The sequence below is a fragment of the Saccopteryx leptura genome, chromosome 5 (assembly GCF_036850995.1).
Source record: "Saccopteryx leptura isolate mSacLep1 chromosome 5, mSacLep1_pri_phased_curated, whole genome shotgun sequence".
Taxonomy (NCBI): domain Eukaryota; kingdom Metazoa; phylum Chordata; class Mammalia; order Chiroptera; family Emballonuridae; genus Saccopteryx; species Saccopteryx leptura.
The window spans coordinates 40,723,291-40,740,395 of record NC_089507.1 but is presented as its reverse complement, the minus strand read 5'-3'; the positions used below and the strand labels follow the sequence as shown (position 1 = coordinate 40,740,395).

At 45.0% G+C, this 17,105-nt stretch overlaps 1 non-coding gene across 1 annotated transcript; it reads left to right on the top strand.

Annotated features, from left to right (window-relative positions):
- The first annotated feature begins 15,561 nt into the window (after window positions 1-15,561).
- Window positions 15,562-15,691, top strand: LOC136407376 (small nucleolar RNA SNORA44). The gene has a single exon (XR_010751918.1). It is a non-coding gene; the product is annotated as a small nucleolar RNA SNORA44 (small nucleolar RNA).
- The last annotated feature ends 1,414 nt before the right edge of the window (window positions 15,692-17,105 follow it).

Sequence of the window (17,105 nt, the reverse complement as noted above, 5' to 3'; positions counted from 1 at the left end):
AGGTGCTCCTATATTAGGTGCATAAATATTTTTTATTATTAATTTATTTAAATGTCTTCTGGTAGAATTTTTTTTTCTTTTTAGATTTTACTTATTCAGTTTTTAGAGAGAGGAGACAAAGAAAGAGAAGGGGGGAGGAGCAAAAAGCATCAACTCCCATATGTGACTTGACAGGCAAGCCTGGGTTTCAAACAGGCGACCTCAGTGTTCCAGGTCGACACTTTTATGCACTGTGCCACCTCAGGTCAGGCTAGGTGCATAGATATTTATAATGGTTATAACTTCCTGTTGGATTGTTCTCTTTTTCATTATGTAGTGACCTTCTTTATCCCTTACTATAGGCTTTGTTTTAAAGTCCATTTTGTCAGATATAAGTATTGCTACTCCAGCTTTTTTTTCATTTCCATTTGCATGAAATATTTTTTTCCATCCTTTTACTTTCAGTCTTTGTGTATACTTTGTTTTGAGGTGGGTCTCCTGTAGACAGCATATGTATGGGTCCTGTTTTCTTATCCATTCAGCTACCCTATATCTTTTGATTAGAGCATTTAATCCATTTACATTTAAGGTTATTATTGATATGTAGTTGTTTATTGCCCTTTTTTTTTTAAATCTACATTCCTCTTTTACTCGATTTCCCCCCCCCCACTTTGTTCTGTTTACAACAGGCCCCTTAACATTTCTTGCAGCATTGGTTGGGTTGTGATGAATTACTTGAGTTTTTTGTTTTGTTTTGTTTTGTTTTCTGGGAACCTTTTTATTTCTCCTTCAATCTTAAACGATAGCCTTGCTGGATAAAGAAGTCTTGGTTGTAGGTTCTTGTTCTGCATTACTTTGAATATTTCTTGCCATTCCCTTCTGGCCTCAAGTGTTGCTGTTGAAAAGTTGGATGTCATCCTATGGGGTGTTCCTTTGTAGGTGATTGACTGTTTTTCTCTTACAGCTTTTAATATTCTTTCTTTATCTCTTAGCTTTGGTATTTTGATTATGATGTGTCTTGGTGTGGGTCTCTTTGGGTTCTTTTTAATGGGGTTCTCTCTGCTTCTTGAACCAGTGTGACTCTTTCCTGCATCAATTTAAGGAAATTTTCAGCTCTAATTTCTTTACACGGTTCTCTATCCCTTGTTCTTTCTCTTCTCTTTCAGGAACCCCTATTATGCACATATTATTTCTCTTCATGTTGGCACAGAGCTCTCTTAGAGTTTTCTCAGACTTTTTGAGCCTATTTTCTTTTTTGCTGTTCTGCTTCTGTGCTTTTGCTTATCTTGTCCTCTAAGTCACTGATTCTATCCTATGCTTCATCCAGCTTGCTTTTAATTCCTTCTAGTGTAATCTTCATTTCTGATATTGTGTTTGTCATTTCTGTCTGGTTCCTTCTTATGATTTCAATGTCCTTTTTGATGCTTCTTATCTCTTTAGGTGTTCATTATGTCCATCCATTGTTGCTCTAAGATCTTTAAGCATACTAACAATCATTATTTTAAACTTTGCATCCAGTAATTTGGTTATTTCCATCTCAGTTCTTTTTCTGAGGATTTCTCTTGTTGATTCATTTGGCTTGCATTTATCTTCACATTTTGGGTATACACTCTTCCTTTGGGTGTGTTGTTTTTGTAGCTAGCTGAGTCTAGGGTTGGTATTGTCTGCCTTCAATTTTCAATTGTGTTGTTTCTAGGTCTTTCTGGGTTGGCATCAACTGTTGTTTGTATTCTGCTGTGGACTGCTTATCTGCTGTCACTATTCTTTTTGCTATTTCTGTCAGCGTTTTCTATATTTTAGCTGAGTCAGGTGTGAGGAGCCCTTCCTTAAGCTACCTCTCTAACAAGGGTTGTTAGGTCCTGAACTGATGCTCTTCATATCTGGCCACAGGATGTGCCTGCCCTGGACCTCCCTGGCCAGAGCCTGGCACAGATCAGTGGGAGTCACTGCCTATGACTGGCTCTTATCTACCTTTTTGGAGCTACAGGTGATCCAGATCTTGTGGCTGCCCCTGCTGGGCCCAGGTGCCGTTGTAAATATCAGCTGCACTCCTAGGCTAGCTTTTATCTACTCTTGGCCTGGGGGAAGTTCCACTAAAAATTCAAGTTCCCCTGAGATCTGCTTTCTGCTGCCTCTTATTGCTGGCTACTTTTGGGGCTCAGTAATGTAATTCAGTGATTAGATATGGTATTGGATGTGGCTTGCCCCTTAGCCTCAGATGTCTTTCTATCTAGACTTTTTATTTATTTTATTTTATTTTATTTTTTTCTTTTTCAGCACTCAGAAGGGTGCAGTCTCAGGGGTCCAGTGCATATGGCCTCTGTGCTCCCCACGTGTGGTCTGTCTGCTGGTGCCCTCCAACCCTCCCACTTCCGCTGCAGGCCTGATTGTGTGAACCCAGACCTCTGCAGCAGCCGCCACAGCATCTGCCTCTGTGAGTGGGCCTGGGCACAGCCACTTGGACTGCCTCCGCTGTGGTCTGGGCCCCCTCCAATCTAAGGGCAGGCAGGATTGCATGGGCACTCAGACCTCCACAGCTGCTGGCATGGCTCCCAGCTCCACTCTTGCCTCCACAGACAGCCCCACACACAACTGCTCGGACCACCTCTGCAGTCACCCAGGCTCAGCCGCAGGTGGGTTCGTGTACTCCCTTCGACCTTTGCAGCAGTTGCCGTGGCTCCCACGTCAGCGGGTTGGCCCATGAGTGCCTGCTCCATCTCCGCAGTTGCCCAGGCTCGCATCCCAGGTGGGCCCACGGCCCTTGCTCCACCTCCGCAGCAGCCACTGTGGCTTCATCCTTTGCGGGTGGTCCTGCACTGGCTTGCTCAGACCACCCTGGCTCCTGCAGCCATGCCCTGCTGCTGCTGGCCCGTCTGCCCCCTGGCAAGCACTCATCAGTGTGGGGGGGAATATAGCTCAGACCCCAGCACTCACTACCTGTGTCCCTAATGTGCTGCCTGCCTCTAAGCACCTCTTTGTTCCGACTGGAGCAGGCGAGCCTCTGGTTAGCAGAGTAATTTCTTCCCTGTGCTGGTGTTGCCATTCCGAGGAAAAATGTACACTTTAGATTTGGGGCGTGATTCAGCCTAGGAGTTAGGATGTCCATCCCACAAAGTGTCTCCCTGGGCAACTCCCATCCTCTCAGCACTCCCTGCTCCCGGATCCTGAGCAGGTGGCTGTGAGTGACGCTCTCCACGTGGTCCATTTAATACCAAACCTGGGTCCAAGAGTTCTGTCTCCTTCTTTCAAACAGTATCTAGGCTCCTTTCTCAGCCAAATACAGTTTGTTCGCCCCTTCCAGGTTCCCAGGCTCTAGGCTGGGACTCTAGTTCTGGGGCTGGGGAGTCACAACCCATACCTCACCAGGCAATCCGCCCCACCACGAGAGTCTCCCCAGGCTGCCTGCTCGCTCCCGGGAGCAGGGCAGCCCTTTCTGTGTCTCCGCCTTTCCTACCAGTCTCAGTGCGGGTTCTTTGGTGGTCCTTGGCTGTAAAATCCTCTTAGTTTTGTCCAAAGTTGGTCGTTCAAGATGACTGTTCTCAAAATTAAGTTGTAATCCACTTCGGTTCTGGGATGTGGGAGTTGGAACGTCTGCCTACTCCAGGCCATTCATCTCCCCTAGGTTTGAATTTTAAGGGAGAGACAATTTTCCAGTGTATGGCGATCATGTGAAGTTTAAAAAAAAAAATTTAAGTCTCAGAAAATTGGTTGGTTGGTGCTGCTGGTGGACAGGAGGTTGCCAGTGTTGTGGCTAAAGACTGGGACGACACAATTCAAGAAAGGGTGACTGTGGGTGAAGCCAAGCACACTAGGTGAGCACCCCCTAGGAAGAGCTTTCATGGTCCCTTTTTCTGATCAGCCAAGGGATTCTGATCAACCATTGGGATTGCTTGGAAGGTCATTTTTCTAAGCAGGAGTCAACCCAAGCTCTGATTCTCCCTCATAGTAAACTACTTTAGCCAACTATAATAATGCTGTTTCCAAAAGACAAGAGGCCATGGCCAGACCAGTCTTTAATGAGCACCCCGGGGGCTGGCCAAACTTTAAAGGAAAGAGCATATTGAGATATTAGTAGAAGCTCAAAAACAATAGGTGCCTGTGCCCTCTAAGTAGCTCATGTGTTACAGATCTGACAAGTCTCATTGATTTAAATGGTTGGAGCACTGCTTGGATTTTAATCTCCTTCACCCTAATACCAAGGAGGTCGCTGTTTAAAGGCTTTTACTTAATAATGTAAACACCTGTCACAAGCCAGGGGCAAAGCTATTAAGGAAAAGGGATTATTTAAAGCAACAGTCCTGAATACAACATTGCTATTATTGTCTTATCCTCAATTACCAGGGTTTGAGCAGGGTTTCTTTCTTAGGACCGGAATCAACAGCCCAGTCACCTAGCGCTCTGTCCTGCTGAAAGATCTGTAGAGGGTCCTTTAATCCACTCACAGAATGCACATCTGCTCACATGCTGTTGTCTGAAGACTCCTGAATACCTGACCTGCCAAGACTCTCGCAGTCCCAGACGAGTCTACCGAAGTCCCTTGTTAAAATGGAAAGCTGTTTCGATAAAAGAGTATTAGGTCATGTTCCTGGTAGCTACAAGGCACAGGGACTAGAATCTTTATAAATATCATCTCTTTTATACCTGCAACTATCTATTGCTATCCCAATAATCTGAAGTACAGAATGGTTAACTAACTTTATAAAGGATACAGTATCTAGCAGAAATAAAATTAGAATCTAAGGCTAACTTCAAAGCATGTGCTTTTAAGCACTGTGCCACATTGTCTCTCCCACTCTCAAGGACCCATTAGTCTACCATGTAATGTGATGAGATGAATAGCACAGGAGGAGGAAGAGCCAGAACCAGGAGGCCTGCTGAGGGTGTGCTCTAGAGCTGGCACCGTGGGCTTTGGAGCAGAATGTTGGCATCAGGAGGCCCAGGATTTAGGACCCTAAGACATTTAAGAGGGTGCCAATACTAAAGATGTGAGAGCACCACCTGTAGCCCAGCTTAGAGGAAGGGTGCCTCCTGCTCCCTACTCCCTGTTACTTTACCCAAACTGCTTTGTCTGGGAGACACATCTGAGGCCAAAGTACAAGCTCCACCCCCAACCCCACCTGCATGTCTTCTGAATGCTCATCACATCTGCTAGTCTTAGCAAAACCCAGGTTGGCTTGGGCCTGCCAACAGTACCCAAAGCCCAAATGTCATCTAACCAACTGTAGGTTAGTGACATTGGCCCTGGAAAAGAGGACACACCCATGGAACAGTTCGTGGCCTTTATCGAAGCTACTGATCAGATATCAGCGTGGTTTATCAAGAGCATTTCTCCACAGACTCAGCAATGAAAGCCAATCCCTCTGGCTTAATCTTGGTGCCCAAATTCAGCAGTGCTTTGCTGAACAAATCTGCCCCTTTAAGAATACAGAACAAGAAGAAATAGATGGTTCATTCACCCATTCAACAAATATTTACTGAATATGTTTGATAAATCAGACACTGCCCTTGGTACTCTGGATAAAGCAGAGAATAGGAGGGTCAATGTCCCTCCCCAGCTGGAACTTTCTCTTGGTTGTATAGGAGACAAAAAGCAAATCAGTCAAGAGAAAAAAAAGATAATGTTATGTTCTAAGAAAAAATAATCAGAGCATTGTTTCTTCAAGAGTGGTGCCTAAACCAGTAGCATCAGCATCACCCAAGAACTCATTAAAACACAGGTCCTCACACCCTTCCTCAGACCCAGTGAATCAAAAACTCTGGGCACAGATCCCAGCAATCTGTGTTTTAACAAGCCTTTCAGGGGATTCTGATCTGTGCCAAGGTCAAAGAACCTCCAGGGTGGGGAGGAGAGCATCTTTACATAAGATAATCAGGCGAGGCCTTTTCTGAGATTCAAACTGAGTCCTAAGTGATTAAAAAAAAGAAAGAAAGAAAACATGTCATACAAAAGCCAAGAGAAAAAAACCCAAAACCCAGGCATGGGGAACAGCAGGTGGAAAGTCGCTGGAGCAGGGAAGAACTTGTTTTGGACAAGGAACAGAAAAGAATGACCAGAGCATAATTATTGAAGGGAACCCTGATGAGAACAGAGGTTAGCTTGTGCAAGGAATTATAGGTCTCAGTAATGACCATTAATTATAAACTGAATGAATACCCTAATGAAAGAAACAGCTCCAATGAGAACATATAACCCATAACTCTGACCTAGACTTAGGGTCAGGGAAGGAGTCTGAGAGGTAATAATGTTTGAAATAAGAAATCTATAGTAAACACAAGATAACTAAGGAGGTGGAAGAACCATCATGTGCAAAGGCCCTGAGACAGGACAGAGTATTACACTATTAGAAGAAACTGTGAAAGATTTTAAAAAGGGCAAAAATAATTACTGGATATTGTGTCTAACACACCCTTCTGGTTATCTGTGCCTTTCATTATCTTTGACCTGTTTTGCTACTATTTCAAGTTGCAGAAAACTCAGAGTGCTATAGGTGACTCTTGTCCATAAAAATGCAAATTAAGTTTTCCAAATGGAATGCAATTGATTGCTGCCCTATGAATATGACTAATTTTTCACCTATTAACAAATTCATTTCAGCATTTCCCAATCGTGTGTGTGTGTGTGTGTGTGTGTGTGTGTGTGTGTGTGTGTGTTCTTAATTCTCCTCTGAACCAGTTGTGATATCTTACTGGTTCTCTCATTAATCAATGAGTTAAAAAATCTTTGACGTGAGTTCATTTTATGTTTGCGTAAGGGTTATAATTTTACCTTTTTTAGAAATTATTTTTAACAACATGTACAAAGAAATGCCAAAGGCAGTTTGCCAGGCAATATACAAGACACTTAGTTAAATTTGAATTCAAATAAACAAGAATTTCTTGTATAAAAATATGTCCCAAATATCACAGGGAACATATTCACACTAAAAAAAAGTATCCATTATCTATCAGGAATTCAAATGTAACTGGGTACCTAGTGTTTTTCTTTACTAAATCCAGCAATGTTACCGCAAGGTGATGCTCCCACCACAGCCCCTATGTGCACCCAGGGTCAGGAACAGAAACAAGGATCTTTCATTCAGTCTTGGACTTCTGCTCAGAAGCCACATCAATGCATCTCTTCCCCAAATTCCGAAACAAAATTTCACTTTGTGCTGGAAAAAAATGAAAAGAAAAGAAATAGCTTAGATCACCCCCTGTTGGTCAAATAAGTTTGTAAAATGTGATTTTTATCTTTGCTCGCTTATCGTTTGCATTGGGGGCTGGGCAGTGCCAGGTATACGTGGCCTGTGAAATTGCAAATTACCTTCCTGCTTGGGAAGGGCTATTGTTTTGCTAGTGTTTGCTAGAGGAGAGATTTTCGCACCAGAAAGTTTTGAAGAGAGAGAGAGAAGGAGAAGAGGCAGAGAGAAGCCATGTTTGCAGAGTGAGAGCAGAGAGAATGCAGGGTGCTGAGGAAGAAGCTATGTTGGCAGAGAAGGGAGAAGGTGTGCAGATGGGGAACCAGAGCTGAGGAGCTTTTGTGAGCTCCGCTAAGACAGGTGGGGCCTTTGATTCTAGAAGGAACCGGAGAAGATGCTCCTGGTTGTGGAACTGGATAATGTGTCAGGGGCTTTGTGAGCTCTGAATGAAGAGGGAAGTGTTTTCCTTGCCTGTTTGCTCATTGGCCGGCGCGAGACTTTAATAAAGGAATGGCCCACTCTTTTTTGGTTCCACTGTTTCTTTTTTGGTTCCACTGACTGCCCGAATTCAGTGCAAACCTGCATGTGCGTGGCTACGACAGCTGCGACTGCTGGCCATACAGCCCCTTATAAAAGGGGCGGGGTAGCGGGCTTTCCCAAGTGGCACTGCTTTCACCCTGGGACTTGCTGAGTTCTTGTCCTCTGGGGAAATTGCTGTCTTATTTCCTACTTGCCTATAAAAGGCTTTCTTGCTGCCCCACATGAGTGTATGAGGTGACATATACTCTGAGGTTTGGGAACAAAAAAAAAAAGAGAGAGAGATGGGCTAGTTCCGTGGAATACACAGAGTAAGTTTCGATCGTGTCTTCAGCTCTCCACACCTGTCCAGTCCAAAACTGCCCGGCTCTGCCCCAGTGAGACTTCCCTGCTTTAGGCAGAACCTTTTCCATATGCGAGCCAACTATTAAAATGCAAATAGCCCCCCATGAGAATGTCCTAACATCGGGCTAACATTTCAGCAGGAACCCTCTGACAGGACATGACACACAAACAAGCGGTGAGAGGAGGTAGAACAGGAGCATGGTAAAGGGGGGGGGGGGGCACAGGCAGGACGGAGACCCCAGGAGAGGAAGAGGGTATCACAAGTATGCAGGCAACCTGGAGTCCCTCTTTCAGCCTCAGGCCCATCTGACAGGCAAAGTTTATAATATAAAATCTAGGAAAGAATCATTTCTTATTTAGGGCCAAATACTCTTGTCATTTCATCTGCCTTTCCCTACAATGTGATATAAGACACCCTCCAAAGGAGCACCTTCGTGATAATACATTTCTGATTTCCTGGGCATCCCCACAGGCTGGTAATAGAACGATACCTGCAAAATGGATTTCCCACCTCCCTCAAAACACACACACACTCAGGCACAAACACATACACACGCTCACCAGCAGGACTGTCTGTCTCAGAGGAATTATTACCGCTTCTCAACTGCAGAGGACAATGACCGGGCCTGGCTCTTCCTGGAATGGAAGAGTAGGAGCCTGGCAGACAGATTCTCTCCAGACTGAATGCATGCCGGGGGGCCTGTGGGCTCCGGGAGGAGGATCACTGTACCCAGGAAGCATCCATCCATTTTTAAGCAACGGCTGGGTACACCAACTTTGGCTCCCAACTTCCGTAATATTTCTCTGTTATAAATTGGGCAGCACAGCATGTGGTCAAGGAGCCATTAGAAGCCCTCTCAAAGGGAATTTTTTATTCCGGGGATTTAATTTCTTAAAATCTTAGAGCAGTTGTTCTCTTGGAAAGTAGGACAGTCTCTCTTTGAGCCTGCCAGACAAAAACAAAACTAAACCAAACAAAAAAGCAAAGTCTCCGAAAGGATAATGCATGAGCGGGCTTCCTTCTGAGCACCCGAGGCCCCTCTCTCCTCGGCTGAAGCTGCTAGATCACTCTAATGAGAACAGATGGCACACGTTGGGAGATGGGCATGGCATTACACGCCTCCCATGTCCTCCTTCTGAAACCAGATTTGAGCAGATTTTTTTTAAGCTGAGAGTTGGAGCTGGTTGTTTAAGTGGTAGGCTAGATGTGTGCCAGGAAAGTAGGAGGCTAGTTGCACTACTACCTTCATGGGTGACTTCTGGGGAGCTCAAAGCACTTACAACAGAGAGGGTGGAGTTTTCAGAAGGTCCTGGTTCAAGAATGGAAGAAAAAGTTGTCATGAACTGCCCACAGGGGGTCACTCACCCAGTCACTGGCAAAGAAAAAAATCACACCCTTCCGGCCTCTCACTCCGTGATTCCAGCTACCTAATCCCACCATGTGGCTGGAGTGTGGGAAAGGCCCAGCACAGGTGTTGGACAAATAAGTTTGTAAAATTTGTGTTGTTTGACTTTGTTCACTTTTATTGTTAAAAATGGCGCTGCCCACATGAATGATGCTGCCCAGGTGAAACAGCTAATTACCTTCCTGCTTGGGAAGGGGCTTTGTTGTGCTAAAGTGTGCTGGAGGAGGGTTTTTGCACCAAAAAGTTTTAAGAAGAAGAAGAAGGAAGAAGAGGAGGCCATGCTTTTGCAGAGTGAGAGAGAAGCAGCCAAAATGGCGGGGTGCTGAAGGAGAAGCCAGTTTGTGCAGAGTTTGTGCAGAGAGAAGGAAATGGGGACCCAGAGGGGACTGAGGCTGGTGGGGCCTTTGATTCTAGGAAAAACTGAGAAAGATTCTCCCGGTTGTGGAACCAGAGAATGTGTGAATGGGTTTTGGTGCCCCATGTGTTTTTTTTTACTTGCTGGCTGGTTGCAAGGCTAGAATAAAGGTATGGACCACCAGTTTTTGGCTCAACTGTTTCTTTACCATCTGTCCAAATCTAATGTGAACCTGCACCTGAATGGCCGTGACAGCTGCAGCTAGTGGCCTTACAGCAGGGCACAGGGAGTGGGAGGGCAAAGATTCCACTGGCGGTTGGGAAGGTCATTACTGGGAGAAGAGGCTAGGCTGAACCTTATCTGGTAACTTTGCCTGACCCTCCCCCACACCCCCACTTCTCCAAGGTGGTAGAAGTCACCTGCAGGCCTGTGGTAGCCGTTTCTCATCCTGTAGTCCTGGGTTGGGAGGGTTGTAAAAGAGACACCCCTAAAGGGGTATCTATAAAATAAAGGCAAAGAAAGAGTTAGGTTTCAAAAGAAAACTCCAGAATTTTAAACTCTGCTTCTCTGCAAATGTTGTTTCATTGTCGTTATAATTACCAAACTTAAATTACCTGTGTTTTCGGGTATCAGGAAGTCATAAAGAGAGAAAGAAGAAATTTTAACCAAGAGAAGTGAGAAATGATTAGGGGGAGAGGGTTGCCTGTGGAGCACACTTAAAGAGGAAAAATGTCTCTGGAGTCTGTGGCAGCCGAGGTGTCTGAAAAGGAGAAAGAAACAGCACTAGTTGAAGGGAAATTGGAGAGGCAGGGCATTTGGACGATGAGCTTTAAATTAGACCACAAAGTTCTAAGAAGGACTTTTTCAATGGTGGTCACTTAAAATTAATACTAAATTGAAGGCAGAAATTGAAACCATATTGCTTTCTGTGCCTGTGAGCACTCTTCCCAAAGGATGGAGATTAAACAGATTTTAGATTTCTTCTGTGTCATTAAAAAATAATAATAAAGCAAAAACACAGGAGATATGACAATGATAATCAAAAATGGACCCTTGCTACCTCCCCAGGGTAAATCTGTCAACAAAGGCTAAAACCTCTGGCCCCTTAATTGTTCTTATATCAGCAAAAAGTGTGTGTCTGTGTGTTTGTACATTTCTCAATAATTTTTATTTTTATTATTATTTTTTTTTCTGAAGCTGGAAACGGGGAGAGACAGTCAGACAGACTCCCGCATGCGCCCGACCGGGATCCACCCGGCACGCCCACCAGGGGCTACGCTCTGCCCACCAGGGGGCGATGCTCTGCCCCTCCGGGGCGTCGCTCTGCCGCGTCCAGAGCCACTCTAGTGCCTGGGGCAGAGGCCAAGGAGCCATCCCCAGCGCCTGGGCCAACCTTGCCCCAATGGAGCCTCTGCTGCGGGAGGGGAAGAGAGAGACAGAGAGGAAGGGGGGGAGGGGGTGGAGAAGCAAATGGGTGCGTCTCCCATGTGCCCTGGCCGGGAATCGAACCCAGGTCCCCCGCACGCCAGGCCGACGCTCTATCGCTGAGCCAACCGGCCAGGGCTCTCAATAATTTTTATAGGCTTTATTTGTGCAGGGGTAGACTCCACTTTCATTTCAAAATATATGGTCTTTCTAAATAATATCCAAAAATACAAGTAGTGATTACCTCTTGGTAATTATGGACTTCTTAGAAATTATGGAACTATTTCTATAAGTAATATCTATTTTTGATCAAGTACATATTATATACACACACATTACATAATGTAATTTTCACAACACCCCACTGAGCATGCACTATTCTCCCAGTTTACAAATGAAGAAACTAAGGCTCTGGGATATTAAATAAATCACCAAGTTACTGCTATGGGTTGAATGTCTGTTTATGTCTCCTCAAAATTTTGAAGTCCTAACCCCCAATGTGATAGTATAAAGAAATGGAACCTTTCAGAGGGTATTAGGTCATGAGGATGGAGCCCTCATGATTGGGATTAGTACTCTTATTTTTAAAAAAGGCACAGAGCTATGACTCCTCTTGCCTGTATAAGGACATAGCAAGAAGATGGCCATCTGGAAACCAAGAAGAGAGCCCTCACCAGGAACCAACTCAACCAGCACCTTGATCTTGTCCTCCCAGCCTTCGGGAACTGTGAAAAAGACATGTCTGCCATTTAAGCCATCCAATCTATGGTATTTTTTTTCTAGGAGCTCAAGCTAAGATAGTTATACATCCAGGAAGTAATGGAGCAAAGACTGGATGCAAAGTCAGTACCCTTTCTACTGCACCTGACTGCATCTCAGCAGCAATCTACTTTGACCAACCAGTCTGGGCATAACAGCCTATAACATCCTTATGTTAGTGTGGCTCATAGAGTTGACAAAGCACTTCCACATCCATTGCTTACTTTACAGTGTGTCATAAAAAGCTGGGTCCAGAATCTTTAGACCTCAAATACTAGATCCTAATATCCACTATACAGACCTATCATTGCATATTATTTCTAACAGAAACAAACTGGTGAAACAAACTTTAAACTCATAACATGCAGTGTGTCTGAGGATGCAGGGACATTGCCATACTCTACGTCCTCACTGAACATGCCACATGGCGTAAACCTTCTGGAAAAGAATTTAGTAACAAATGTTTTAAAATTCCACAACCTTTGACCCAGTAACTCAGCTTTTAATACTATTGATATATATATATAAATATATTTTAAGAAAGGGGTGAGAAATGTACAGAAAGATTAGTATAAGGGGTATTCTTTATAAGATATTAAGTAAGAGTAAAACCTTGAAAATAACCTAAAGATCCATAAAATGATTGACTAAATAGATCACATATACACATATAAATGTATATATCACAAAATCCATTACATATGTCATCACCGAATATGGAAGGATATATGGAATGTGCCTAAAATAGTTTAAGTGGAAAAGAAAATCACAAAATAGTATATAAAGTATGATTCCAAATTTTGTTTTAACAATGTACCTTACATATAAATGTGATCAAACATAAACACACTTACTATTAACAATAGTTGCCCCTGGCTGAGTTATAGATGATATTTAATTTTCTTTTTTCTTTTTTTCAGGTAAGTGAGAGGAGGGAAGACAGAGAGACAGACTCCCACGTGAGCCAGACCAGGATCCTCCTGGCAACCCCCATCTGGAGCCAATGTTCTGCCCATCTGGAGCCATGCTCACATCAAGCTATTTTTAGTACTTCAGGCAGAAGCTGGTGGAAGCCACCCTCAGCACCTAGGCTCAAGGCACTCAAATCAATTGAGCCATAGCTGTTGGAGGGGAAGGAGAGAGAGAGAGAGAGAGAGAGAGAGAGAGAGAGAAGGAGGAGGGGAGGAGAAGCAGATGGTCGCTCCTCCTTAGTGCCCTGATCAGGAGGAATCAAACCAGAAACTTCCACATGCCAGGTCGACAGTCTACCCCTGAGCCAAAAGCCAGAGCCTACATTTTTCTATAGTCTATATGACTGTCTTTTCTAATCAGAGGAAAAGAAAATAGAATGTAGTTTTTATTTATTTTTTTCTTTTTTCTGTATTTTTTCCGAAGCTGGAAACGGGGAGAGACAGCCAGACAGACTCCCGCATGCGCCCGACCGGGATCCACCCGGCACGCCCACCAGGGGCTACGCTCTGCCCACCAGGGGGCGATGCTACGCCCACCCCCCCCAACCCCCCGGGGCGTCGCTCTGCCGCAACCAGAGCCACTCTAGCGCCTGGGGCAGGGGCCAAGGAGCCATCCCCAGCGCCCGGGCCATCTTTGCTCCGATGGAGCCTTGGCTGCAGGAGGGGAAGAGAGAAACAGAGAGGGGGGGGGGGTGGAGAAGCAAATGGGCGCCTCTCCCATGTGCCCTGGCCGGGAAACGAACCCGGGTCCCCCGCACGCCAGGCCGACGCTCTACCGCTGAGCCAACCGGCCAGGGCTAGAATGTAATTTTTAATTTATAGTATTTTATATTTGTACAGGAAAGCCTCCCCACTAATCATTTATTGGCAAAGGAGCCCAAAATACCCATTCATACCCCATCCCACCCCACGCCCAGCCTCAGATCCAGATCGGAACTCATGCCCATCCACCTTATTATTATCATCATTGTTCTTGAAATTTTAAATCTTCTCAAAGGTTCATAAAACTTCTGTGGTATCTTCAAAAGTAAGAATTCTGTCTTTGTCATTTCCGTGCCCCCAGCGCCAAGTATAGCGCTTAACACAAAGTAACTGCTGAATAAGAGTTCATCAATTAAACAAGTAAATCACCAACCTTCTAGTCCCCCAGTCAGATTATCACTTTTATTCCTCAGCCCTTCTCCTGTTAATTAGATCAAGAGAAATCTTATAGCAGCGTGGGAGAGAGCATGGCTTTGTTTCACTTCCTCTTCTTCCAGGAGTGACTTGGTCCCTTGTATATCACCACATCCACACCTACTCCATCCATTCCTCCATGTCACTCATCAAGGACATAATGGCCAAGAAAAAAAAGCCCATGTCATCGAGCTCTTAGGGAACCTGGACAAACTCAGGAATGAAGCACATGACCTCATATTCTCTTGACCGCCTGGGCCATTTCACTCTCAGTGTAACAACGGGCATGTGGGATCTGATCAACGTTCTTGGCCAGGGTCATCTGTCCCCTGTGCACCAAATCCCACATAAAGTAGCAATTCAGAATCCCCCTCAGGATTGCCAGGAAGCCACCCAGTCTAACAGGAGGTCACAAAGGGCCAGGCCCTGCAGAAACAAAGGGGAATGCTGCTGTGCGTGGCTCTGCCAACCACTGGCTGTGTGGAGGACAGGGTGGTGGCAGAGCGCCATCCTGGTGAGCTGATGGGAAACAACCAAGAAAAGCATGTGAGGAAAGCCCACCCACTTATAACACTTTTTAAAATTGATTTTTTTAGAGAGAGAAGGGAAGAAAGAGAGAGAAAGAAACTTCAATTTGTTTTTCCATTTATTTATGTACTCATTGGTTGATTCTTCTACGTGCCCTGACTGAGGGTTGAACCCACAACATTGGCATTTCGGGACAATGCTCTGATCAACTGAGTAACCTGGCATGGCCCTGCCCAAACATTTTGACTCACTAATGCTACTCAAAGAAATTTATTCTACAGAACCACTTCCACATGTATGCAAAAGTACATGAAAAAAATCTATTGATCACAACAGTGTTTGTTTTAGCAAATGAATCACAAACAACTTAAATGTCAAGTAATAGGAAACTGGACATAATATGAAATGCTAACCAAGTATAAAAATACCAGCTAACCCTCGTAGCACTCATATGACATATGTACCAGGATCTGTTGAAACTACAACATGTGTTAAATCATTTAGTCTTCCAATGAGGTTACTGTCATTAACACCACTTTACATGAAGAAACTAACACACAGAGCAGTTAAGTCACAGTCACTCAGCTAATATGTGTTGGATCCAGGATCTTAAGAAACAGGGTATGAGTCTAAAGGCCACACTATTCACAATACATCATATAACACCAACATGTGAGCAGGACCCAAAGGCAGCCGTGTGGCCAGTACAACGCATGACCACCAGCAAGAATGAGGTCAGCTTTAATGTCCTGTGATAGAAAGATACATGCAATGTAAATATGTCTTCTTAAGTGAGGGGGGGAAAAGGACATTGCAGAATAAGCTATACATTCCCATTTTTACTTTTTAAAAATCTAGATGAAAATAAATGCATAAACAAAAACATCTAAACATGTCCACCACGGCATGTTTCCAAGGGCTGCGGCTGGTTGTAGCCATGGGCTCCCCAGCTGCCTGGAGAGCAACCTGGAGACACTTGGACAGCTCAGGTCGGCTTAACTCCTGCAGCTGCCGTTCGCCTTTCCTATAATAATGTATATAAAAGCATAGAGTAAAAAAGAAATAAGCATGCTCACCAGGTTGCTAACAGGGGTGACCTCTGGGAGAGGGACTGGAAGAGGTGGTGGGGAGGCTGGGAAAACTGTCACAACCTATCTTAGTCCCTTCCATATTATGCAAATTTCATGAGCATGTACTCCTTTGGTAATTCGGAAAAGAGAAGAAAAGAAAAAGAAAAGAAAAGAGAATGGCCCAGGGAAGGCCCATCAAATATCAAACTGCTAGGTGAGGAGACCAGTTTAGGGACCTACTCTTTAGGATAGGGGCTTCATTTACAAAAAGGCAGAGTCACAGACGCTAAACTTAAACACACGGGTCCCAAGCAGGAATGTGACTGGTTGTGCATGCAACCGGTCCTGTGTTCAACTTCCAATCTGCTCTCCATTAAGCCCATTGTCCTATTTGCCCAAGTCTGTGTTTGGATCAGAAGAGGCAAAGTAGACAAGGTCACCCAGACCATGTCCACATGGGGCAATGTTCAAAATGCCCTGGTACTTGTGCTCTTCGGACCTCTAACTCGTGGTTACCTTGAAGACTTTTCTTGAAAGAAATCACAGCAGGAACTGCTGATCCCAGGCTGAGGAATAAGCTTTAGAAGGCTTTGTGATGAGCAGGGTGGCACCTCCCGTGGCAGGCACTTCATGACCAAGCTTTATACGGTTGTCCTCCTGTGCCATGTGGCTTTGCTGCGTAATACTGACCACGCCCCTTACTCTTTCTGCCTCAATTTCCTCATCTACAAAAAGGGGACAAATAATCTGTCTTCTTTCTTTTTTTTTTTTTTTCTTTTTGCATTTATCCGAAGCTGGAAACTGGGAGGCAGTCAGACAGACTCCTGCATGCGCCCAACCGGGATCCACCCGGCATGCTCACCAGGGGCGATGCTCTGCCCATCTGGGGTGTCACTCTGTTGCAACCAGAGCCATCCTAGCACCTGAGGCAGAGGCCACAGAGCCATCCTCAGTGCCCGGGCCATCTTTGCTCCAATGGAGCCTCGGCTGCGGGAGGGGAAGAGAGAGACAGAGAGGAAGGAGAGGGGGAGAGGTGGAGAAGCAGATGGGCACTTCTCCTGTGTGCCCTGGCCGGGAATCGAACCCGGGACTCCTGCACGCCAGGCCGACGCTCTACCACTGAGCCAACCGGCCAGGGCCAATCTGTCTTCTTTCTAACCAGGTTTTTAAGAGGATCAAGTGACATGAGGGAGATAACATCTATGGAAGAGACTGTCAATTATTCACCACTATCCATTCTCCCCCCCACCCCTTCCCTCGGTAATAACACTCCAAACTCCAGCTAAACACACACTGCCCAGCCAGAGACTACAGTGCCCAGCCTTCACTGCAGCCACATGTGGCCGGCCAAGCATCCATTGCTTGCCAATGCAACA